This window comes from Jaculus jaculus, chromosome 5 (genome assembly GCF_020740685.1).
Source record: "Jaculus jaculus isolate mJacJac1 chromosome 5, mJacJac1.mat.Y.cur, whole genome shotgun sequence".
Classification (NCBI taxonomy): domain Eukaryota; kingdom Metazoa; phylum Chordata; class Mammalia; order Rodentia; family Dipodidae; genus Jaculus; species Jaculus jaculus.
This window is the reverse complement of record NC_059106.1, coordinates 5,500,710-5,509,018: the sequence shown is the minus strand read 5'-3', so window position 1 is coordinate 5,509,018 and position 8,309 is coordinate 5,500,710. Positions and strand designations below refer to the sequence as shown.

At 48.2% G+C, this 8,309-nt stretch overlaps 1 pseudogene; it reads left to right on the top strand.

The window, feature by feature from the left end:
- Nucleotides 1–3,702: 3,702 nt before the first annotated feature.
- On the top strand, nt 3,703–8,092 carry LOC101595777 (annotated as a pseudogene).
- The last annotated feature ends 217 nt before the right edge of the window (nt 8,093–8,309 follow it).

Sequence of the window (8,309 nt, the reverse complement as noted above, 5' to 3'; positions counted from 1 at the left end):
CAGCCTGGGCTAGAGGGAAACCCTACCTCGAGAAAAAAAAACCCAAAAAACAAAGAAAAAGAAAAAAAAACACAGATAATACAGCAAATTCTATAGAAGACAATAGTAATTGCTGGAAATCCCTCATTCAGAGCATGTTTGCTGGTTCTTTTTTAAATTACTTTTTTATTTGAGATAGAAAGAGAGTGAGAGAGCGCACACTGGGACTTCTCGCTGCTGCAGATGAACTTCAGATGCATGTGCTACTTTGTGCATCTGGCTTTATGTGAATGCTGGGGGATCAAACCCAGGCAGTCAGGCTTTGCAAGCAAGTGGGGTTAATCGCTGACCCATCTCTCCAGCCCTCCAATGCTTTTTGACAACTCCCTAATATTCTATCCACTAAAATCCAAAAACAAAACAAACAAACAAACAACAACAACAAAAACAGGGCCCAGAGGCTAAAGAAATGGCTCAGCAGTTACGGTGCTTGCCTGCAAAACCTAAGGACCTGGGTTCGATTCCCTACTACCTAGGTAAAGCCAGATGCACCGTGGTGCATGCATCTGGAGTTTGCTTGCAACAGTTAGAGGCCCTTGTCTGCCCGTTCTCTCTCTCTCTCTTTCTCTGTCTGTATGTCTCTTATCTTTCTATCTCTATCTGTTTGCAAATAAATAAAATAGGTTTTTTTGTTTTGTTTTGTTTTTTTAAGCAGGGCCAATGGAGATGGCTGAGCAGTTAAAGATGATTGCTTGTGGCTCTGTCCACCCAGTCCCCAGCACCCTGAAAGGCTGGGTGGAAGTGGCTCACATGTTTTTAATGCAGTCCCTATGGCAATGGGAGGCAGAGCCAGGAGAATATTCTAGATGCTCACAGGCCAGCATCAAAGATAAGAGAGATCTTGTCTTAAAAGGGAGAGGATCACGCCTCAATACACTCATCATCTCTCTTTCTTTCTGTGTCTCTGTCTCTCCTTCTCTCTCTCTCATACACACGTACCACAAACTAAAATGAAAACAAAAAGACATAACTTGCATATATGGGAATAAGTAGTAATTCCAAGAATGTTCTTGGCTTCTTCGTGACAAGAAAGTCGCAGGAGGAGGAAATCAGCCGTTTGGAGCCTTTGCCTCAGCGCTGTTTGCATGCCCGGTGGTAGGGGAGACGTGGAAGCATCCCAACGGCAATCTGGGCTCATGAAGAAGAGAAGTCAAGACTCACCTGTCCTGACACAAAGCAAACGCTCGGAAAGAAATTTATCCAGGAGCAGCTTCCCAAGTGGGTGCTCTTAGGGTGATACACTTTCACTTTCCTAAGCTGAAAGAAAGAACTAATAATTTTCCATGTTCTAAGTACTTAGGAAAAATATGCTACTTATTTTTGTCCTAGCAACTGACTAGTCATTTACAAAAGTAATGCACATGATCTGAAAAAAATTTTTTTTAAGGGAGCTAGTATTGAAGGCACCCAGGACTTCACATATTTCTTTTTTTTTCCTTTTTATTTATTTAAAACTTTTTTATTACTTTTTTTTCTTTTCAAATTTTTTTTCTTAACAACTGCCATGATTATAAAAAAATACCCCATGGTAATACCCCCCTCCCTCCTCTTTCCCCTTTGAAACTCCACTCTCCATCATACCCCCTCCCCATCTCCGTCAGTCTCTCTTTTATTTTGATGTCATGATCTTTTCTTCCTCGTATGATGGTCTTGTGTAGGTAGTGTCAGGCACTGTGGGACCTCACATATTTCTAAGCATACCTCTATCATTGAGGTGTACCCCCAGACCTGCTTTTTATTAATTTATCATCTTACTTTATTATGTATGTATGTGTGTACACACTCACATGAGTGTACATGAGTGATCATGTGTGTGCAGGTGTGTGTGTATGTGTGTGTGTGCATGTGAGGCCAGAGGACATCTCTGACTGTTATTCTCAGGGACACCATCCATATTATTCATTTTTTTAAAAATTATTTTCATTTACTATTTGAAAGACAGTGAGAAAAAGTAGCAGATAAGGGACAGAGAGAGAGAGAGAGACAGAATGAATGCACCAGGGCCTCTAACTACTGCAAATGAACTCCAGACACATGTGCCACCTTGTGCATCTGGTTTACCTAGGTCCTGGGGAATTGAACCTGGGTCCTTACGCTTCACAGGCAAGTGCCTTAATTGCTAAGCCATCTTTCCAGCCCCACATTCCTTTTTGTTTTGGTGTGTGAATGTGGCATGTGTAGGGTGTGTGCATGGTGAATGTAGGTGCATATGCAGACACGCATGCCCCGTGTGCACATATGGGGAGTTCATAAAAAGATGTGGGGTGTCTTCCTCTATCACTCTGTGCCCCAAGGGTCCCTTTGTCCCCACCTCCTTTGCTGTAAGGGTTACAGGCACGTGTGGTCATGCATGGGGTCTTTAGGTGGGTGTTGCGGCTTAAGTTCAGGTCCTCAATCTTGTGCAGCAAGCACGCTTACCTGCTGAGCATCTCCCTAACATGTCCACCTTTCTCTCTTTTTGGGAGGCAGGCTCTCATTGGCCAAGAGCTCACCAATTAAGTTAGCTTGGCTAGCCAGCAAGCCCCAGGGATCGTCTTGTCTCCGCCTCCCCAGCACAGGGGTTACAAACAGGTGCCACCACATGTGGCATTTTTACACGGGTACCGGGGATCAAACTCTGTCCTTGTGCTCTCAAGGCAAGCTCTTTACCAACTGAGCTATTTCCCTAAGCCCCTGGATCTTCTTCATTTTAAATACTTTATTTTATTTATTTATTTGACAGAGAAAGAGGGAGAGAGAGAGAGAATGAATGAATGTGCCATGGCCTCCAGCCACTGCCAACGAACTCCAGACGCATGCGCCCCCTTGTGCATCTGGCTTACAAGGGTCCTAGGGAATCAAAGCTGGGTCCTTTGGCTTTGCAGGCAAATGCCTTAACTGTTAAGCCATCCCTCCAGTCCTGGATCTTCTTTTTTACTTTTGCTTATTGTTGGTGTGTGTGCATGTGATGAATGCATGGTACATGTATGTGTGTAGACGTGTGCACCTCATGCACATGTATGTAAGAGGCCAGAAGAGAACATCAAGTGTCCTCCCGAATTGCCATGCCTTCTTTTGTTCCTGCAAACAGAGTCTGTCACCTGACTCAGAGGAACACTGGCTGACGGGTGAGCCCCAGAGGTCTTCCTGTGGCCACACCCTTAGCACTGGGACTGCAGGGGCCACTGACAGGGGTTGTCATCTAAAGCTGTCTACATGGGTTCTGGGATTCAATTCAAGCACTTGTACCACAGAGCCATCTCCACAGCTCCTAGACCTTTTTTTTTTTTAAAAAAAAAAAAATTTATTTATTTATCTGAGAGAGGGAGGGAAAGAATGGGCACACCAGGGTTTGTAGCAAACAAACTCCAGATGCATGTGCCACCTTGTGCATCGCACTTTATGTGAGTACTAGGGGATTGAACCTGGGTCTTTAGGCTTTGTAGGCAAGTGCCTTAACTGCTGAGCTATCTCTCCAGACCCCGGACCTTCTTTTTAAATTCCATGCTTGAGTAACATCACACAGCAGCACTGATGAGCAGAGGTTGAAATGATGCCTTTGCAATTCTGAGGGCTGAGCGTGTGTGACCTGGAAGACTGTTCCTCCCAGATGGCCTGTGGTTTGATGCTCTATGACCAGTACCTACCCCGGGTCTGGCTGGGCGGTGCTGAGTAGCTGGAGGAATGCCCACGCGGAACAGCGGACGGCAGGAGGGCCCGCGGTACGTTGCGGGTCTCTTCTCCGTACTGGGAGACGCTGGTGTCGGTCCAGGTCCCGAGCCTTGAGAGGATTTGTGGACACCAGAGACCAGGAGGCTGGAGGCAGATCGTCCAAGGTGTACTTCATGACTTTGAAAGGGAGTGGCAGAGGACAGGCTAGGGGAAGAAACGGCCATTTGGGGCTGGAGAGAAGGCTTAGTGGTCAAGGCGCTTGCCTGCGAAGCCAAAAGACCCGGGTTTGACTCTCCAGATCTCACCTGTCACACGCACAAGACGACACATATGCCAGGTCGCATGTGCCCACTAGGTGCCCGCGCACCTGGGGTTCAGTTGCAGTGGCTGTGGGCCTGGCGGGTCAATTCTCTCCCTCCCTCCCTCTTTCTTGCTCTCTCTCTCATGCTCTCTCTTTCATTTAAAAAAAAAAGCCAGTCTGTTGGGCTTTCCTCAGAAAGAAGAAAAAAAAGAAAAAGAAATGGCCATTTGCTTTCAAAGACTGGTTTGATCAAGAGTGAGTACAGTTCAGTGGTCAAGAGGGTCACTGACCCAACTTCTGATCGTCCCGCTGACTCAGTGATGTCGCGTGCAAAGCAGGACCAATAAATAGCACACGCTCCCAGCGAGGAGCTCCCCGGCACCGGGCTCGTGGTCAACACTCCGTGTCATCGCTAGTGCGTCCTTGGCCTCCCAGGACAGCCTTCCGGGATCTAGGGCGGGAGGACGACGTCTGTCTGTGGGCCTCGCGGTGTTGCAGGCTCTGTGCGCCGCCAGGGCCGCTCACCACAGGCCCTCCCCTTCTCCGCCTCGGTCTCCTTCCTTGCTTTCTCTCCTGCCCAGCCTGCTGTTCACACCAGAGGGGAACAGGAAGTGAGAGCTCTAAAAGTAGAAAGTGCATTTCGTACAATTCTGAAGGCTGAGGCCGTCGATGATGGTTGGGGGCTGCGCAGGGGGAGGGCTTCCTGCTGGCTGGGGCTTGTCCCGCAGATCCACAGACAGCACGGGCCATGCGAAGAGCAGCCTAAGAGACGGCCAGACTGGCTTTTGACTTTTGAAATTTAATTTAGTTTGATTTTATTTATTTATTTATTTATTTATTTATTTAGGTGTGTGAGTGTAGATGCACACTGTGGTGCATGTGTGGAGGTCAGAGGATGATTTTTTGGGATTTTTTTTTTGAGGCAAGGTCTCACTCTATCCCTGGCTAACTCATAGCAATCCTCCTACCTCAGCCTCCCAACTGCTGGGACTAAAAGCATGTGCCACATGTCCAGCCAGAGGACTACTTTGTTTTTCGAGGTAGGGTCTCACTCTGGTTCAGGCTGACCTGGAATTAACTCTGTCATCTCAGGGTGGCCTTGAACTCATGGCAATCCTCCTACCTCTGCCTCCCGAGTGTTGGGATTAAAGGCGTGCGCCACCACGCCCGGCTTAGGACTACTTTTTGTAATTAGAAAAATTATTTTTGTTCATTTTTATTTATTGAGTTGAAGGTGACAGAGAGAGAAAGAGAGAATGGGTGTGCCAGGGCCTCCAGCCACTGCAAACAAACTCCAGACACATGCACCCCCTTGTGCATCTGGCTAACGTGAGGCCTGGGGAATCAAGCCTCGAACCGGGGTCCTTAGGCTTCATAGGCAAGCGCTTAACCACTAAGCCATCTCTCCAGCCCCCAGAGGACTACTTTTGAATGTTGGTACTTGCCTTCACCTTTAAAAAAAATATTTATTTGCCGGGTGTGGTGGCGCATGCCTTTAATCCCGGCACTTGGGAGGCAGAGGTAGGAGGATTGGCATGACTTTGAGGCCACCCTAAGACTACGTAGTGAATTTCAGGTCAACCTGAGCTAGAGCAAGACCCTACCTAAAAAACAAACAAACAAACCACAACAACAACGACAGATTATTGATTTGAGAGAGATGAAACATGAGAGAGAAGGGGTGCTCCAGCCCCTGCCCCTGCAAACACCGTCCAGACACGTGTGCTGCACCTCTGCACCTCTGACTTTACGTGGGTACTGGGGGATTGAACCTGGACCGTCAGGTTTTCTGTTTGTTTTGTTTGAGGTAGGGTCTCACTGTAGCCCAAGCTGACCTGGAATTCACTATGTAGTCTCAGGGTACCCCTGACCTCAGGGGGATCCTCCCACCTCTGCCTCCAGAGTGCTGGGGGTAAAGGTGTGCCCTACTGACAATCAGGTTTTATAAGGAAGTGCCTTTAACCACTGGGACATCTCTGTGGCCCTCCACCCTATTTTGAGGTAGAACCTTTCATTGGTCACTGCTCTGTTCGCTAGGCTAGCTGGCCTGGGAGCTTCCAGGAAGTTCTCCTGTCTTTGCTTTCCATCCCTCTGTAGGCCTGCTAGGATGCCAAAAGCCTGTCACAGCTTCCAGCTTTTTATGTGCGGCCTGGGGATTGAAACTCAGGCCTACGGGAGTCTTTTTGCCTCCACCTCCCTAGCCCTGGGATTACAAGATCATGCCAACATTTAAATATATATGCATATGTATATGTATGTATGTGTATATATGCATATTTGTATTGAAGAGTTATTTTATTTATTTGAGAGAGAAAGAGAGAGAAAAAAGAGAGAGAGAAAGAGAGAGAGAGAGGGCATGTCAGGGCCTCCAGCCACTACAAATGAACTCCAGATGCATGTGCCACCTTGTACATCTGGCTTACATGGGTACTGGGAATCAAACCTGGGTCCTTAGGCTTCACAGACAAATGTCTTAACCACTAAACCATCTCTCTAGCTCCTAAAAATATTTATATTAATTTATTTGAGAGAGAGCGGAGTATGGGTGCACCAGAGCCTCTCACCATTGCAAATGAACTCCAGATGCATGCACTACTTTGTGTGTCTGGCTTTCCATGGGTCCTGGGAAATCAAACCTGGGCCATCAGCCTTGGCAAGCAAGTGCCTTTGACCACTGAGCCATCTTTTGAGCCCAAAGCAAGCATTTTTCTAACAATATTAAAATACATTTTAGAGCAGCCGTGGACCGCCATCCCTCGCCTCCACCGGTTGGCCGCGCCCAGGAGGAGGTGGGCTTGGCTGCGGGGGACGCCTCGGGAGCACGCACAGCGAGCACCGGCTCCTCGGCGTGCTCAGCGGGCTCATCCAGATCGGTACACCTGGAAATGGCAAGTCCAGCTCGGACGACAGGAGCAGCAGTGGAGCCTGAGGAGGAGACGAGAGTGGAATTTGCGGAGTGTGGGGTACGCCAATGGATGAGGGTGCGGCTCCATTTCTCCAAGAGCTTAATGCTCCTGACATATTTATGGGAGTACTGTGTAAATCCAAATGAAGAGAAATCTGTGTGGGGATTTTAGGAAATATGGCCTGTTTCCAGGAGATAGGTATGTCCATCCGCAGTGATAAGAACCTTGGGCAGGTGTCACTCCACTGTTTCTGTGACTCAGAGCCACCTGCTCTCCTGGAAACGAGCGGGTTGCTGCATATTTGGTTTTTCCAGACGGAAGCGGCCAGCATCTGGGTTCAGAGGCTCCGGGAACATCCGGTCACTTGTGACAGCGTGTGCTTTGTCATGCCCAGTTCAACAAACGTTGACCTGCTGGTGAAGGTGGGGGAGGCTGTGGACAAGCTCTTTGACCTGGATGAGAAACTGATGTTGGCGTGGATTAGCCTGGCGACCAACCTCAGGAAGGTTCTGAAGAGCAGCCCGCATTTAGGACTGTCCCCTGTGGACCTGAAGCTGCCAAACAAATACATTCTGAACACCAGAGGGGCTTGGTGTTTGCACGAGTATCTTACAGCTGCTCACCTCAGTGACGGTGGGATTCAAGCAATTGTACAGTGTCCTGAGACTGGGAGAGACACGTGGGATGTACTTTCTGACCATGAATTCTGCCAGGCTGCCGACCCACCCATCACACAGAGGACAGGGCTGCCCTCGGTCTCCTCAGTCTGTCTTCCATCTCTGCCTCGCAGGCTGAGCAGGAGTGCTGAACACAGAAAAGGCAGATCTTCCTCTAACGCATGGCCTGACTCGAGTGTTGCAAAATCTGGAACATTGTTGGAAGATACCAGAGGCTTCAACGGAGTCTAACACAGACGAAACCAAAAAGCCTGATTTAACCCAAGATGACTTCCACTTGAAGTCTTACAGGATAGTTTCTGTTAATTCCTTTCTAATATTTTTCAGACACTAGCCATGGAGACTGTGGCTCAGGGTCTGAAGGAGGGCCAGTTAAGCAAACAGAAGTGCTCCTGCGCCTTTCAAAGCCTCCTCCTCTCCACAGCCCCGCCGTGGAAGACTTCGTTGAAGTTCTACGTGAAGTTGATAAAACCCTTGCCGGTGACTGGGAGGGAGACTTCCTGAGTTTGAAGGTTTAGACTTGAAACCCAAGTTGGAAATTGTCCTGTCCAAGAAATAAACTTTCTTTTTTAATTTTGAAATTAAAAAAAATATTTTAGGGCTGGAGAGATGGCTTAGCAGTTAAGGCTAAGAGGACCCATGTTTGATTCCTGAGGACCCACGTAAGCTGGATGCACAAGGTGTCTGGAGTTTGCAGTTGCTGGAGGCCTTGGTATGCCCATTCTCTCTGCCTCT